General features: G+C 37.6%; 1 protein-coding gene across 3 annotated transcripts in view; it reads left to right on the top strand.

The window, feature by feature from the left end:
* LOC108573054 (protein phosphatase Slingshot) overlaps positions 1–18,628 on the top strand; it is a 192,697-nt gene that overhangs the window by 152,123 nt on the left and 21,946 nt on the right. The window contains exon 1 of one of the 3 annotated variants that reach the window (XM_017935417.1): positions 16,836–16,873. The exons of the other annotated variants lie outside the window; for them this stretch is intronic. The gene's annotated coding sequence lies outside the window, so the exon portion shown is untranslated. Of the gene's footprint in view, positions 1–16,835; positions 16,874–18,628 lie in introns of those variants that run through there. 3 annotated transcript variants of the gene reach the window in all.

Raw genomic sequence — 18,628 nt, 5'->3', positions numbered from 1 at the left:
TGTTTTTTTTTTTTTTTTTAATTCATCGTTTCACGTCTCCCGTCACGAACGCTTGAAAAATAAAAGACGTCGATTCACATTCTCCGTCGACAATGTGTTACAAAGTAGAAGGAATAGGGAACACTCTACTTACAATCACATTCTTCACCTCAATTCCGAATTCAATATTCCTATTATTCAGTTATCTTGAGGCATACGTTCCGTTGCCAAAACGCTGCAATCGAATGCACAAACTTGAAACTACAATAAGAGATTTACGATGATTTACCAGTACATACGATCGATGATTTATCAAGCGATTTGAAAAGCTACTCCGGCTGACAGATAAAAACGAGCATACGTCCAATGGTATCCATCGATCTCTTTGGCGTAACGCCTTGACACAGAAATCACAAGCGGTCTGCTGGTTGGTTCGAAAATCCTGCTAGGCGAAGGATCTTAATTAACGCGCATAATCCTGCCGGCGGGGACAAAGATTTAGGATTTGGTCTACATGACTGCTTCGATATCTGTCAAATTTAGAATTTCTGAATTAATGTCAGTGTGCACAGGGCGGACAAGGTAATTTGATCACCTTAACCCTTGTGTAGGCAACCGGGTACCCGCATTTCCATACTTTCCTTTGACAATTTTTTACGTTCTCGTGAAAGTATCGGAAAATCGCTCCGGATCCACATTTTTTGGACATTTTTACGCCGATGTACGTTTCCGAAATAGAAGTTTGTGCGAATAGTATTAAATTTTGAAGACCCCGAGTGCCTCTTAAAGTAGCGTAATTTTGCCCCAAGAAGTTCTTTCATACGATGATAAATAACAGAGATATTTAGATGTTTTCGTTTAAATGCCTCACCTTGTGTAACATAAGAGTTAAATACTGAAATTAAGTACTTACTGTCACTTTCTAATATTTACACGTGAAAATCTTCGATGATGACGAAAGTGAAGAATTACGATACGAATTGGAATAAAAATGATAATATCAGGAACTTCGTAACATGGTAATACATTATTCGAGTTACAAATTCTTATCTAAGAACTGAAAAAAGCCATTTGAAAACCGCTACAATTAATTCGATATGCAACATAAAAAATCGTGTTCCTGCAACTCGTCCCAGTTAATGAAAATTTAATTAAACAACATTGTAATAACAGTGTATGCGTTTTCTAGTCACCTTTTTCACGCTCGCTAAACTCTCAAACTGTAATTTCTTTCTCCATTTATTTTTAGACGTACATTTGTCGTCGTAAAATGTGTATCTTTTATTAGGTCATCCCATAAGTTCGTGTCGAATTTTATAACGTAGATTAATATTTCCAACGAACCTTTAAATTTGATAAAAGAAACAAAGAAACGTAAACGTTTTCTCGTTCCACAACTTTCTCCTATTTTTTTTTTTTTGGGTCAGACCATTTTGTTGGATTTTCATTAACCCTTTCGTTACTATTGACGCCTATATGCGTTCTGAAAATTTGCTCGCCTTATCCTTTACGCACTTCCACCTTAATTTAATAAATCAAATTTTAACTTTAAATTAACATAATGTAATATAACTTAACCTTCCGTCGGGCGCACCCATTTCCGAAACGCCATCGGGCGCACTGGATCTTAGAGATCGGCCTTCGAGAGGTCTTTTACCAAGTGGAAAGTAACTAACCGTAGGAATAATGGAAGAACATGAGTGTAAACAAAAAACATCAACATTTTGAGCACATTTGCACATTCATTGCGCCACGCATCGCGTCTATATACATAGATGAATTATGGTTGTGCCCGAGAGATCAGGTGCGCCCGACGGAGGGTTAATGTAATTTTAAATAAACCAAATTTAAGCCAAAATGACAAATTTTGCAGCTGTGGTTAACAGTTTATCGTCGCTCACCCACGTTACGCTTTAAAATCTGCCGTAGCGAAAGGGTTAAAATATTTTTCGCTTTCGGCACAAACTTGCGAGATGACCTAATATGTACTTTTCGTGTGAAGAATTTCAAACACTTCCATTTGTATCCACGAAGGATCTCCTAAACGAATTCCTGCTAGTTTTTTTTTTTCTATTGGCCTAAGACATCCTGAATTGAAGGATCGAGAGGCGTGCTTAATGTCGACGACGAGTAATTAATTATTGCACCTTGGGACGGCATTTACATGAGTAATTAACGATCATCAAGGTGGTGACTCGTCGAGCTCGAAGGCAGGTGGCCTGTATTTTTCATAGCCCGGTTACTTTCACTGCGCTGTCGCTTGTACGTCGATTCGTAATGCTATCTGCGCGTTAGGTAATCGATGAATGATAATGAAACGACAGCACGGAAAGAAAGTGCTGCTTCGAGAAGAAATTTCGAGTTTCGTACGTTTCATAAGACAGATGAGGGATTCTGGCTCGAGGAGAGGATTTAGCATTAAGAACGTTCTTCCGGGGAAAGATGAATGTATCTAATTCACCAACTGCATTAGACGCGATTGTAAGTTGCAGAAGCGTGCTTTCAATTTTTATCGAAACGTTGCTTTAATAGGGTAGACAGGTGAGAAATGATCGACTGGTTCTTCGTATTAAAGAGATTTAAATGTGTTAGGTGTACAAACGAATAATCCAAACTTTTGTAAACTGTTAAGGAATGAATTTTTTAAAATCAGTTAATTTTCCCGCCTTTTTGCTATTAAATTTATTAAATTCAGGAGAGTCAATAATGGCGACAGACAAAGTTCATATTCGACATTGTATTCTTTACGAATTTCAACAAGGAAAAAATGCTACAAAAGCGTGTAAATTGCTACTGTTCCGACCAATGCAACACGCCTTATCCGATACGCACTTCAAATCAATGAATGAGATACAAAAATGGCTTGACGGTTGCATCTTGTCTAAAAACACAGCATTTTCCCGTGATGGAATTCATCACTTGTGTCCGGTCGCGAAGCCTACCGGCCAGTAAAGAGTTCAAAAACATTCTGACCAAGAGCAACATCATTTCACCATCGCCACACCAACAATTAGAATTTTGCCCTTGCGAGATTAATTTGTCGGGACCGCAACGATACCAATTCTCGTTCGAGCTTAAAACAGTTTCGTGTCGCGAGTCGAGCATCGTACAACTTGCCTGATAGATAACTTAAATTTAAAGAAAGCAACGGCGATTACTTTGATCGAACAACTTACTGTATTTTTTTTTTTTAAATAAACTGAGTTTCACTGAAAAGTTCGGATTATTCATTTGTACACCTAATATTCTATGTACACTTCGATGAAATTTCTTGTACAGTGTTTGAAGTCACAGGTAACATTGATGTTAGAATTACCAGCTGATAAATTCACATATATCAGGCCTCAAAGAAACAATTCTAATTTCACTTAATCAAAATCACAAATTGAGCGTTTCCGTTTTCAGCGGCCTCTTGTTTTTTATACCACGAATTTAATATTTAAAACTAAGTATTTCATTTTGCAACTATAGCCAGACTGTTTTTTGTATTGTCGTTTGTCAGGAGAAAGTTTTTAAAACGTGGCTCCAGCTTAATACGCCTTAATGTAAAAGCGGCCCTTCATGTATGATACCTTCGATAAAAGTTTTCGGAAGAACTAGCCTATCTTTGTTCAATATTTACACTGCAGTTCATTAACATTTAACAGCAGTTTGCGTTGAGTCTACATCGAATCTAGGTGAGATTTTTTAAAACTAGCACGAATTCACATTCAGTGTCTAAAAAGTGGTGTATTTCGAATTTATCATTCGCGTGGAGAAGATAATTTGTTCAAAGCTACCGGGAAAAGATCGTAAATATGGAGAAAAAAAAAGTTTGACTGTTTCGTAAAATTATTTTGCGGTAATTAGTTACGTCTTAAATGTACGGGAGAATGTTCTACACCGGTTTAAATACCTATATCCTATATTATAGTTATTTATGGAATATCTTACAAAGCGATCACCAATACGACGACCTACTTTCTGTTACAGTTATCCGAACGATAACCAGTTTGCTCTTTCTTCCTTAAATTTACGATTAGAACCTAGCCCGTAAACTTTATGCATGTCTCCTACGTTTCGCTAGATCATATCTGATTTCTTGCCGAATTTTTTCCAAATAAACAACCTATAACGCGGCAGGTTTAAATTGCAGATGAATTATTATCTAATTAGTCCAATCGTCGAGTAAATTGCACGTGCGGCAAAAACTTTTATCGCATATTTTTAATAATCGTCTTTGCTGAATTGCTAATGATTATCGTAATTGGAATAAATTGTTTTTTTTTTTTTGTTTGGTTAGTATTGGAAAAGAAACCACGGAAGAGAAATACGTAACACCTAACAACTTACTGTTCTTATTTGTTTCACTTGTCCGAGGATAAATTTACGCTTATTTTGTGTTAACTGTAAAATGCAAATTTTGAGATACTGTGCAATTATGTGCACATGTTTCCACAAATTGATCGAATACACGGAATATTGTTGAAATGAGGTAGTTAAAAAATGAATGCTTTTTTAAAGATTTGAATCCGTTGAAGTGTTCCGTCCAAATTAGTTTACGAGTCTCATCTATCGTACGCGTAATTTATTTATTTTTACGTTATTATCCTTGCATACTTTTCAATTTCGATGCATTATATCTTTTAAGTAAAAGAAAAAGTAACTTCAGATCACCGAATAAACGAAGTGTTGATTAATTTTGTAAACTGTTACATTCAAAGGCAAAAAGCAATATTTTAACGAAAATATTTTTGCATTGCACAGATCAGGAAAGGCTAGATTTTATATAAAAAATAAAGTAACTTTAGGTCGTCAAATAAACGAACGTTCGATCAATTTTGTAAACTATTATATTCCATTTATAAGCGAAGCATTTTAACAAAACTGTTTTTGCATTACACGTGAGAAAAGACAAATATTTCAGTAGGAAACTATTATATATGGAAAAAATCAATTTACCTTTCGTTGAAATTCTCTGACTCCTTGCTGATTTAAACCGCTATGCTTTCGAATCGATATTGCAAATCGTTTGAAATATTAACGAGATTATGATTTGAACGCATGCATTACCGTCGAATCTCGTATATTTGCCACTACATTATTCACGGGAGAGCGTCCAGGTGTCCTCTTCCTCGAGAACGCTTCTCCGTAGTCCGGTTCTTATTCTCTCTGGCATAAAAGACGCGGAGTTTGCCGGTTTCCAGGTCGCCGCCAACAGGTTTGGGCGTGGTGAGTGCCCAGGGATAAGAATTCTTCTTTTTTCACCTTGCAAAATTACCCGTTTCCGATTCTAATTAACCTTAAGCTTCAATTGCGATTATCTAGCAGAATTTCAAATCTCTTCTTCAACTTATTAACGCGACCAACCCTCTCTCTCTCTCTCTTCGAACCTCTTTTTTTAGTCGGAGCAGGAAGAGTTCTCGGATTAGCGAAGAATCGATGAACCTTTACGAGTCGAACCGGTTTTCAACCGGATGACGAAGACATTGCTACGAAATGACACCTGGTTCGATGATAAGAGCAGCGATATTCGATCTATTGGACATTCTCGACGGCTGGGGCACGATGATCCACTGCTTGCAGTCTCGGGGAGAGATGTTTCGTTGCTCGTTCTACAGCCGATTGTCGGTTCGATGACCAGCACGATATGGCGACGCAACTTTCGTCAGAGAACCGCTTTACATCATCGCGCGGCTCCGTTCCTTCTGCCATTCCGTCCACCAGCCGTGCGAGATCTTATTGGCCGTTTTCACTTTTTGTCAGAGAAATCACAGTGTCCCCGTGCACGGAATATCCTCGTGACAAGCGCAAAGAAACGCGCTGCTTTCCCGTTTCCGTAGAGAAGATGGAAACTAATTCCGCGATTGCACTTCCTAGTCGCGTGTCACCAGGCGACGGTAGAGGAGACTCGGTTGAGCGCTGCGAGGAATACCTTATTGTTTATTGAACAGTCTCTTCGAAATGGCCGAGTTGTTCGTACCGAAAGTTCAATTAGGAGTTCATCTTTGAGCTTCGATTTGAAATGAAGGTTTCGGTAGGTAGAGAAATGCTAATTATCGGGTTATAATCTATCACGATATTTCGAATCTTCGTTATCTCGTTCAGTATTTTCGAGGATCCTCGTTAATAAGAAGTCAGTTTTAAGCGAACATTCTCGTTTCGATTACTTAGTGTGATTAACATCACCACCAATATAAATCGTTCGTGATATTCATTACATAAACGACGATTCGTTATCTCGTTCAGTATTTTCGAGGATCCTCGTTAATAAGAAGTCAGTTTTAAGCGAACATTTTCGTTTCGATTACTTAGTGTGATAACATCACCACCAATATAAATCGTTCGTGATATTCATTACATAAACGACGACAGGTACGCGTTTTCACTGCCGTTTATGAACATTAGGACACCTATTATGTTCGTACAGAAAGTATTGCATTATTTAAATTACATTTTTTCGACAAAGTTAATATCATATGTCAGTAAAGAATGTTTCTAAGAATTGCGTACATTTACATTGGGAGTCTTGAAAATTTTGAAATAAATCATATTTTGTTTTTACTCAGGAAACCTGCTTTTTAAACTATTACCATTTTGTGAATGCTTTCAGTATTTTGCAAAATCCGGGTGTCTATCTACAGAAATTCTTTCCAGATTTTTACTGTAGATAATTCAGTACCAGAAATATTATACATCGAAGATCATTCTCTCTTGCGTGTATCTTTAAAAGCGTGCTTAATTTGAAATTAACTGGTCTTTCAATTATTTCAAAAGAAACATTTTTTTAATATTTAATAAGTATCCAATTTACAAAAATTCTACGTTCATTGAAGGTAAAATTCAACACAATGAAGAAACATGGAAGCTCTATAATACATCAAATTTTCCCTCTCCATTTCACTGTTTCTTTTCTGATTTTTCCATTACTCTAGATACAATATTCGCTTTAAGTTTGTTTCCCTTATAACGTTCAGTTCTTTTGGATCCTCTCAACGACGTCACGGTAAGCCTGATATCGAAAAGCAATATGTTTTTTTCTCTCTAAAACTTGATCAGTGGGTGTAAACTGATAACGGATCTCCAAACAGATTCCGCCTATTGAATCGAGTGACGTCAGTGAGTAATAACAGGTCGCGTTCGTTCGCATTATCGGAATAACATTGAACTGAGTCAATGGTAAAGTCACTGGTGAAATTCACAATGGATCCTTGTCGATGAACGCTGATAATTCAACAAGTAGTCATACAGGATCTTCGTTATAGGTGGTGCTAAAGCGTGAAATTTTACAGTTTACTCGCGAATGATGACCGCTGAGAGATGGAAGATTTTCAAGTAACCGTTATCTCAAGGGTTAATAAGAGGCAAGCAGGGAATTTTCAACAAAACTCGAAAAAATCGTCGGAGAAAAGGTGTTCCTTTCGGTTTTTTCGATTTACCTACCCTAACTCGCACGTGATACGGGGAGTTCCCTTAACGCCGGACGGCACCTAATATCGGAGATTAGTTATATCTGCAATAATTGAAACGCTACGGAGCTGTTATTCTGCGTATCATCTCCTAGAGGAGATAAAAGGAATAAAAATAAGTTTTCTACGTGTTTCAGTCGCGTGTGCACAGTTAGAGATTTATTTACCAGGGCGCTAGGGGAACTCCCCCTATTCTCTATCACCACTTTCCATCTCTGCTGCAAATACGAACCAATAGCCTTAAAATTTTTCCGTAATTTTTTGTGTTCCACAATCGTCCACGTTACTAACTTCACAGAAATATAAAACTCACAAGAATCGTACACCTTGCTTCATAATGAATCTCTTCGGTTTCTCGGAACACCCCTGATGAAGCATTTTCTGACGTGGATTCGTCGGAGCTTTCGCCGTCTATTTTTTCCTTGGACACGCGGTATCAGTTTAATGACAACCTTTCCGAGCACCTTGTGTTTCCGTAACACGAGCCGAAAAGAAAGATACACCAGATGCTTTGTTCGCTCGTTTTCCCTGGTGTGTTCTAACGAACAAAAGTCCCTGACAGCGTGTGCAGGAGTGTCAGCTAGATCGTTATCGACAGCAGTTAACGCAGGGTAGCCTGGCATCGTTGATGTCACCGGCTGTTCTCGCCGTGCTTCCATGTGCATGTCACACTATAATCGCTTCCATTCCTTTCACTGTGGTGACTACGGTGTAGAACAGGTTGGGGGATACACACAGGGAATCTTGCACGCGACTCGTTCTGCTTTGCGGAATAACTGTCAGCGAGACGCGTTGTCATGATCTAGATCCATTCGCGGATCATTACGTCGAATGATCCGGGAGAATCGCCGTGTCAGGCGGATCGAATAAAACGGTTAGTTGTTGCGCGATCATTTTGTAGCTCGTTCGACGAACATTTCATTCGACCGTTTCAAATGTAACTGGTTGTCTAGCGTACAGTCGTGCGCAATTTCTTCAAGGATCCAACTGTTTCGCTTCTTTCGCAGAAAGGAGAAAAAGTTTGCAACTCGATTGGGAAGTTGTCTCGAGAGTCGTCCGAGTTGGATTGTAACAATTTGTAGCTAATGCGGTTCTCCAATACGATACGATTCAAAGCCGATGCAAGCTGCAACAAGTTTTAATGCACGTTTAATTTGTTTCTGTGTCAGGTTCAGCGTAAATTGGCTTTCGAGCAAGTTTCACTTGAACGCTTGTCAGTGAGTTGTGTTATTAAAACGTGGTTTTTTCGCGTGAAGTGAATTAAGAGCTAATTGGATGAAGGACTATTAAGATAGAAGAAACTTATTTTATATGGAAAATTCGAATGTAGTTGAAACCTGGAATGATTTTTAACAATCTTTCGATTTGTTGCATTTCCGGTTTAGGTTGTTGTTTGACAGCATGCTATTTAGTAAGATTTATACAATATATGTAGTATAATTGTGCTATCAGCAAACCACAAACATTGTTTCACGAAGTGCCCAAAATTATAGTTTTGTAAAGAAGGAATACTGATTTTTAACATTTTCTTTTCCTATTTTCCAACAAAAAGACAAATACCGTAAGCACCGTAATATACTGTTTTGTCTGCTGAATGAAAGATAGGCGAAAAAAAATTATAGTTTCATTTAAAACACTAAAGATGACCTTGATAATTTTGAAAAAAAGAAAAATGACCAACAAAACATACATGTATTGCAATCAGCCTGTAGGCTCCTCTAAACCAAGCTATCTAAAGGAAGAAAAATTTGTATTGGTCCAGTAGTAACGGAAATAATTAAAATGACCAAGTATTTTCGAGAAAATATTTGGAAATATTTTTATATATTTATTTGATAGTAAATATCTCCAACGGTATGAAATAAAGAGCACAGCAGAAAAATATAAGTCCATTTTTGTTGATCTTCTGATTCTTACGTAAGCCGATTATTTTGAGAGTGGGGCAAGTTCATTTTTTTGTTGCGACTATAGATTGTTTACAGATAAAAAGATCATAATAAGTTATATCTATTGTTATCATCAACCTCATTTTTTTTTTTCAAAAATAGACTTGCCTCACTTTCAAAATAAACGGCTCGTGTTATTTGGTAGCTAAAAGGGAGTACTCGAACACATTCGCTGCGGATGACGCCATTTGGCGGTTTCGCTTGCTTAAATGCATATAATACGTGAATGCCGCCAATTGGCGTTGTGATTTGTTTCGCGTTCCGTTCGTTAATATCCGTCTAACACGTTAGCGAAAGAACAGGTATATATTGTTATAGATCATGGGCGTTCAAACTTTTGGCTTGCCTAGGCCACGTTGAATGAAGAGGAATCGTCTTGGGCTGCATACGAAATATATAACACATTTAATGTATATAAGTAACAAAACCTCCTTTATGATTTTATATTTTTTATTATAGCACAATCTAGTCGTGAAAAATATGGCTAAAAATCACATAATAGAGTTAAAAGTTTACAATCTCGTGGGACTGTAGGTCTGTTGTAGATAGTTAAGAGAAAATTGAACAATTACAATCCTAACTGAATTTAATATTACAGTAATTTGTTTAAAAATATTCATGCTATCTATACTAAAGTATCTTCTAACAAATCTACAGCAAATTTTAATATAACAGCTGAAAAAAGTAAGCCTTTTAAAAAAATTTACACAGGGAAAATGTGACTTATTATGTTTTTCCTCTGATTGTGAAAGTGATCGAAGTAAAAAGTCTGAAAAAATCGAGTTTATCGCTTATTTTGTCTTGCATCGATCTTTCGTAATAAAAAAGTATTTTTTAATTCACCTAAAGGAAAAAAAGATTTGGCTAGTGTCATAATCACTGGCACATGTCAGCCTTCAGCCTTCCAACCGAGGAAAATTAATTACCGCCTCATTTGAAGGTATTGGGTTGGAACAAAAGATCCTAGCGTTTTTTAAGTGAAATTCAAACACGATTTTTAGATATTTGTACATAGATTTATTCAACCACGTATGCCATTTTGTTCCACTGTCTTTCGCCATTTTTTAAGGCAGTTCCATCCTCCCAGAACTTAGCATTTTTTTGGACGACGAACTGATCCAAGTGGTTTGACAAACCCTACGAACTTCTGTTCCAACCCAATACTCGTTAAAAGTTTTACCGATACTTGACCAATTTGTCCCTCGTTTGATCCTTGAAAATAAGCAAAATTGGAGATCGTTTTACATGGATGGACTGCTCGCTTTTCTCTGGAAACTCTCAAACAATTCGACGCATTGGACCAGAAATCACGTTGTTCGAGGTACGGCTTCACTTTCGATAACTATGGTTGATCGCCCCTCGTTATCATGGAACGCGAAAGCTCAATGGCCGTTGCCCGATGTAAATGGCGATGAAGGAGACGATCGCCGGCGACTTTCACGGTTGTTCTGGCAGCAGGCCGGTGTGATTATTTCTGGCGGGATTGTTCCACTTTTGCAATGCGCCTTGTAAACTCCACGGCTGCGAAATACGAAGAACGAGTCCGGCAACGCTTCGAAACTCGGCCTCCTCGCCTCTTTACGACGTCGCGTCGCAACGAATTTTCTTCGACTCTTCGAACTGGGAGCAGAGCACGATTTCTTCCAACGTTTTACGACGCGATTTACCTTCATTTTTCACCGTTCCCTGCGTTTTACCAACTGCACGCGATATTCTGTACCAGCTGATCGTTGCTCGACGTCTGATTCGCTTCTGATTTTTAGTCGGAAAAATGATAGCCGTGGTTTTCACCTGATGAATCTGCAAACGCCACGCGGCCACAGAGAGACGTTGTCAAAATGCTAAATATAATTTCAACGCATATATTTACACTTTGCAGAAAAGCAGAGTTATTGCGCCAATTCGAATATAGCGGGTAGTTGTTGCAAATTTAAACGCTTTTATCTCTTTCACTTCTATTAATACAAAGCAACATTTATTCATAGTACATGCACTTGGCGTGCATTTACATTTAGACAGATTTCAGATTTTCTTCAATTCGTTGTCTTACAGCATGTTGTTTCTTTTTTTTTTGTAATTTTCGTAAGTGCAATCTATCGTACGATGATATTCAGCACAGACTGTGAGGACTCAAGTTGGCATGAATGCGAGTACACCCAGTGGAGTATCACTGTGATATTATTTAGCTTATGCCGCTAAATCTGTATGGTAGATGCAGAAAGTGACGTCTCTTCGATCTTTCGTATTCTTCTGTGGTGTCCAGCAATTTCCTAGCGAAATTTTTAGGGAACACAGAGTTGTATCTGTAAATTGAGGCTGAAATTCTGAAATATGATAATCATTCCTTTATCCTTTCATTGCAACGTGCTTTAACCAAAGGAGGTTCAGAGTCATTAGTGGTATAATACTGATGAGGCGGTTCAATGACAAACATGACACAATAACGAGACCATAGTAATGCAAAATATTGAAACCAATATAAGTCTACATGATAAATGGGTGTGAAGCGTAATAGTGTCGAGTGGTTTGTCTTCGTTTCATCTTCGTTGATTCTTAGATATATACGTACGTTGACCTCGTGGCCACAATATCGTCGTATATATACGACACGCGTAATTGAAAGACTACTTTTCAACGATACGTGTGCATGTAAGTTGTATGCAAGAAATGATATTCAATGCTCTCTGGGAAAATGAATTTCCAAACTCTAAAATTATCGATAACAAGATTTCTATATAAGTGCTTTTCATTGTTGTAGGGATATAGGATAAAAAAATTTGTTAAGTGATGTGCAGATTGTTTCGGTCATTTTTGAAACCAGTAGAATGATTGGGTTGGTAAGAAAAATTGGCCATCTAAGGAATGATCAAATCGTCAATTCTATTTGTTACATATTTACTTAATTATATTTTTATTTTAAGTGTAAAGAAATACATTTACTATATTAGTTGCAATTTAATTTTAATTCTAGACGCACTACAGACTTTAAGTATAATTCGGATTGAATTACTACTGATACGACTTTCAAATTTTTGTTTGCAATTTTTGCAGATTATGTGATAATGATACTTTATAACGATAGCTGTGAGAAGGAAAGAAATAGAAGAAGATATAATAGACAAAGATACGTTCCTCGTCCTGGACTTCTTACTGGAGTCGTCGGTAAGGCTGCCTAAGAGACGGTTAGGTCAGGTTAAAAATTGTATATACAGGGTGTCCCAGTTTTTTCCGATCAAACTTCGTCAGTATGTTCTATGGGTATAGGTAAGAAAAAAATATTATACAAACATAGATCGTTTGAAGCTTCGTTAAAAAGTTATAACAAAAATACGAAAGGAATGGCAATGAACTTGCGGTTACTATGATACAGGACAAGAATGGCACTGGCAAAAGTTACATTCAACACCTTCAAGGACCGTAGATCCTAAACACAGCTTGTATAAACAGACTAGATGTACACATCGCTGATCTATTCCTATTTTGTGTCATAATAATCGTACACCCGTTACCCTTTGCATTTCGTATTATTCTTATAACTTTTTAATAAAGCCTCAAACAACCCATGTTTGTATAACATTTTTTTCTTTCCTACGCCAATAGAACATACTGGCAAAGTTTGATCGGAAAGAACTGGGACACCCTGTACATAGAAATAGGAACCTTGGCGAGGATTCGCGAGAAAGGTTGTCGCTTCGCTAGTTAGCCCGTCCCTCTGGCGGTGAAGCGTGGGATGTATTGTCACAGCTTCGTGGAGACATTAACATAAGACATCGTTAATTTGAAGTCATCAGTTCCGTTCGTTTACAAATTGGTTCTTTATTTAACCCTTTTAGGCTCGAGGTGAAAATGCTCGCAATAACGATTTACCGTTATCGCCTTTTATCGCCAAATTGTAATTGCTTGCAAATCAAGATAATATGTAACAAATAGATGACACTTGTTGATACACTGAACAATCATACATTTGTATCAATTTTTTTATTCTTCCATTGAATGCACTCGTGTTAAAAGTAAATTGCAAATATTGTTATCGGTTGCATCTTTATAGCACTTTTGTTTTTTCCTTAATATTTCGCGTTTTAGTTGCTACTTCGGTAACTTAGTGGCCATTATACTTCGGGTAATTTTTAGCTGAGCAAATTTTTTCTGTAATTTTACAGATTTCGGTGTTTCTGTTACAAAAGTCCTCCGAACATTTTTGCAAGTGCTGCTTAAAAATCACCGATCGTAAAATGGTTAAGAATTCACGTTACTTTTCTTAATTGTTCGTTCTCTTGGAAACTAGAGAAATTACACAAGAGTAACATGTTCAAAATGTCCAAGAACAATTGAGTCGTCTAGAAACCTCGAACGAGGTCAAACTTCTAAACGCAAACCAACATTAACATACATTTTCTGCATGAACAAATTGGACTTTCCCTTTCCAAGAATGACAGTTATTACAAAATCCTTACTCGGTCGTCCGTCACAGATTGCATCGAAGAAATTCTGAATTCGCCTATTATTTTATATAATTTTGACAGTTGCAAGTTAAATAAGCCCGTGCAAGCCTGTGCGTGCTGTTAAAATGATTCACCGTCGCTACGTGTATTGTACAATTAGAAAGCAATAATTGCAGGTGCATCCTCTGGTACATGATGCATGCATTTACCAAATAAACACTTGTTATTTGCTGTACAATCGTCGGTAGTTTAACAACGTGATTGTTATCACTGCGATTATTAAATTCAATTATTTATCAAATAACAGAACGCGAACTGTTTCAGCTTTAAAGAGGAAAATGCAATCTTCGTTAAAATTAAAAGGAAAGTTAATTTCATAAATTAGTGTGTGCGATATAAAATTAGGAAATTGCGTTTATCAAGTATTCGGTGTGGAACGGAGTTTATTTCTTCTGCAGCAGAAAATTCTATTCAGATTAAAAGTACTCTAAATAAATTTTATTTCATGGATTTAATCACTTTGGCTACTGAGTGGCTCAATTATCTAGTGACAGTATTAATGTGACGATAAATATACACTCGGTCAAAAAAGTCTCCGTGCACCCTTTAAAACAGAATAACTTTTTTAAAATTCGACCAAATGACTTGAGTTTTTTTCTCAGAAGTTAGGATTAGTGTACTACAGATGACGTGTCCAAAAAATTTGGAAAAAATTGCAATTTGTGGGAATAGCGAAGAAAATTATAAAGGTCACTGTTTACAACTTCTTTATGTAAGCTTGCAATGAAAATTTAAAACACACGTTTTGTAGATTTATGCCAATTATATACATACTGAAAATTTCATCGAAATCGGTTACTGTTGCTACGAGCTACAAACGGTTAAAAATTGTGAAAATCCCACTATTTCACAACTTTCGGCCTATAACAGCAATGAATTTGACGATTCTTACACCTTGCGATGCCTATCGCTGGTTTTTTCCAAACTGAATCATTTGTTTGCTTTTTATATCTTAATAATTTTGTAACGAGTGATTCAGATTTAGTTCGCACTGAATAAGTGTGCTCGTACTTATGAACGGGAGTGTACATCAACCTGCTTTTCCGGCATAGTCGCCGCAAAACTATATCCGGTAGCAAAATACACGTGTTTCGAGTGTCAGAATTAGTAATTTAGGCGCTGAAGAGGAAGATAAGAATTTTGAACTGTCGTTCAGCGTGGTACAATGTCAATTTGGAATCAGTTTTTCAGTTGTAGTGTATTTAAATTCTTAGCAGCAAACGAACTACAGTTAGTCGACAGTCTTTTCCGTTTTATTGCTTGGAACCCTACAACTGCAAGGCGCGTACGACCCTGCGTGTCGCGTCATCAATGGGTGCCGCCACTCAATGCGTTAACACTAGAGCTACCAGCCGAGTCAAAATGACCCATTAGCTACTTTGCAAAAGCAAATTTTTCTGTAGGTAAAACGTGATTGAAAAATTAGATTCGAATAGATACAAATAGAAGCGTACACGCAGAAAATAAATTCGGAAAGTTACAAACGATAACACTTATCAGCATCGAACATTCGCATTTTTTCGAACATTGCTAATGAGTCATTTTGACTCGGTCGGTAGTTCTGGTATTAATTGACGAGCACCGGAAAACTATAAGTTGCGAATGCGACGAAAAAGTAGAAAAGAAAGTATTGGTAAAGTATAATTGATTTAAAGCCACCAAGTTTCTATCGCGATTGGAATTCTCAAGCTGCCAGAAAAATAGCAAAAGGTCATCAACAATAATGTAAATAATTTCTTAAATGAAACTTGGATCGCACCGGAAAATCGAAAAGAATTCATTTCCACGCCTAACACCTTAGACCTCGAAGGGAAATGACTTTTCAAGCGTTACCTAAGGTTGGCAAAACAGACTTCGAAGTAGAATTCGTCACGAAAGAAACGTAAAATCCGAATTTGTCAGAGAAAAAAGAAACCCAGTTTCGTAACGGATCTCCATATTCGTCGAGCAGGACACTGTGTGCAGGCGGTGGGCCTATAAAACTTCGCCCAGGTCAAGATCCACTTTCTTCCCCGGGAGATGATCCTCCTTTCTCACGTTTCCGGTATACCGTCGATGATAGGACGGCATGGGACGGGTTCCTTGGACGCATGAAAAAAACCGCCAACATATCGACACTAAATATGGCTGGTCTCGGTCGTTTGTCATGGCCCCACCACTCCGCGAGGCCTGTCCTACGCATACTATTCTGATTTGCCAGATCCTACGATCGAATCAGCTTGTTCGCCAGTCGACGGAACGTGGCCGTGCTAAGAAAAACTCGTTCATCGAATTTTGGCTCCTCGGAGGCAACGTCTCTGTTGATTTTCCATATAGACGTCTGGTTATTCGAACTGTCCGTCGCTTCAACAGACAACTGGATTACCTACTGTCTCTCAACTTTACGGTGGAAAAAGTTTCGTTATTTTTTCGCGAATTTCTGCAAATAAAGGACGAAACGTGTAGTGAAATCGTCGACGAAATAGCGTTTTTTTTTTTCGAAGCTACCGTTGTGCAACGAAAAAACGGATATTCGAATAAGAGACCGATGATTACCTTGTGATTACGTCGTTCATGTGTATCACGTTCAGAAATCGTCGAACGAAGAAAAAGAGGATCGCACGTCAATTGCCGTCAGTCTTGGCCAAGGTTGATCAGGAGAAAACTGGATTTCAGCCACAAAACGTCGAGAAAAACAATACGCGTCCTGGCTGCTGGCTGTGGCGTGCTGGAAACCGAGCGTCTCGAAGCAGAACAAATAGCCTTAGCTTATCGTGAATACTGGACTAATCCGACGACCTTGGAGCTAATCCGAAAGGAGGTAGTAGGCTCGTTTGCCGGGATGATCCAATGATTTTGACGAGAATAACTCGCAAGGCTGATACATCGGCACAAGGGGAAACATGGTGATGTTTAGTTCCGTTTACATGGCGATTCTCTTTGTCTTGCCACTAATCCTGTGCGCCTTTGAAAATCTCAGGAGGAGCAAGCTCGTCGCCAATACCGCCAAAGCTGCTAGGTAAGATATCGACACGCCTTTTGCGATGATTCGTTCTTATTATTCATTTACTATGGAGAAATGTCGTCGTGATAAGCAGTAAATGTATCAATAAGATATGGACGCGGGAAAATGTATTTATAATAATTCTCGTGAACAGAGAGTGTGATTGTATGTTGACTCGACGAGAGACGTTTCTTAAGATCTTTTGCGATATTTGAAGGTGTGTACAATGTACAGTTTGTCAGAGAAATAGTCGGACACGGTCATATTCTCAACTACTTTTTTCTATATTTTAAATAAATGTGAGAATAATTAAAAAAATGTTTCACGTTATATTAGGTCATTTCATAACTTTGTGTCGACTTTTATAATTTAGTATCAACATTTCCATCAAATCTTTGATAAAAAAAAACCTTAGCGGTTTCTCGTTTTACAACTTTCTCCTGTACCATTATGTCGGTGCCATAGGACTTTCTTGGATTTTTATTCAAATATTTTTCGCTTTCAACGCGAACTTACGGGATGACCTAATATTAAATTGTAACCTCTAGTTAATGTAAACGTTAAACTTGTCTACTTACCGCGTATATTCCGTCAAATATTGAGCTGCAAACAGGGAAACGCCTGCTTTTGGCGTTACAAAGATATTCGTAGGAAAGTGTTTCAACAAAAGTTACATACTTTCAAGGATAACATCCCGACGATGTAACGTAACATTTTCTCATTTTTTAAGCGTGTCTTTTAACTTCAGTTTTCCACAACTTCGTGCTGTTCGCTGTCGAAATTTCGAATTTTTATCTCCTAAGAGAAACAACTTTGCATCGTACTGCTCAAACATATTTGTCTTTTTATTAGTTTTGTGAAAAGTTTACGAGGGAACAGCACGTCGATGAATACGTTAACGAATTTTTGCTGGTCAGTGCTACGTAGTATCGTACACGTGTCAAAAGTATCTCGTTTAACATTAAAAATATCATCGCGTGATGTTTTTGTTCGAACAAAAAACCAACAATGTAAATAAGTGTTATTTTGGTTTTAACAAGCTGGTAGGTACTACCATAACTACGACGTTCGAGTGTGACTCTAATAATAATAAGTAAGAGGTTTCAGACAGTCCACGTGCTTCGATTATTCCTCGGCCATTTCTCGATTTCAGCGGATGCGATTCGTGTGCTGTTGCTCCGATATTCTTTGTCTCTTCATCCGCGATCCGTTGCATGTTGCTTACTCTTTCCTGTTCATTGCTTTGGCAGTCGGCCAACGGTGAATTCGCCGAGAAAAATACGCGCGTGTAACAAGACGTTGTTCTTCTCAGACTTGGACTAGCACGAATTTCAAATGATTCGGAAACATAAAAGTGACGATAGCTGAGTAAATAAAGATTCGCTGATTTAGTGAGTTCAGGGGGTGTGTGTTCGCGTTTCCTGGGCACAAGAATAGGCAATCTTTGTGATTTTTTTTTTTTTTAATAGAAAAGGATGCTGTATAACTTCGATCTTTTTACTTCGAGATTAGAATGATCGATGGAAAGCAAATTGGTCTGTACAATTATCTATGTTTTTCAACAAAAGTGACTACGAACTTGGACAAAAGCATCTTAATAATTTCTGTACTTCACAGCAAGAAATCTGAAATCCTTCAGTTTGACGAGTTTGGTTGTTTTAGTGTTAAGTCTGTACGAAAAAGTAAATTGTAACTGTGTCAGACAAGGTTATTTTTTATTTTTATTTCGATCAGTTCAATCGTGTCCAACTGAAATTTTGGTAATATTAG

The sequence above is a fragment of the Habropoda laboriosa genome, unplaced genomic scaffold (genome assembly GCF_001263275.1).
Source record: "Habropoda laboriosa isolate 0110345459 unplaced genomic scaffold, ASM126327v1 scaffold89, whole genome shotgun sequence".
NCBI classification, from domain to species: Eukaryota; Metazoa; Arthropoda; class Insecta; order Hymenoptera; family Apidae; genus Habropoda; species Habropoda laboriosa.
This window is presented reverse-complemented; position numbering and strand designations above follow the sequence as displayed.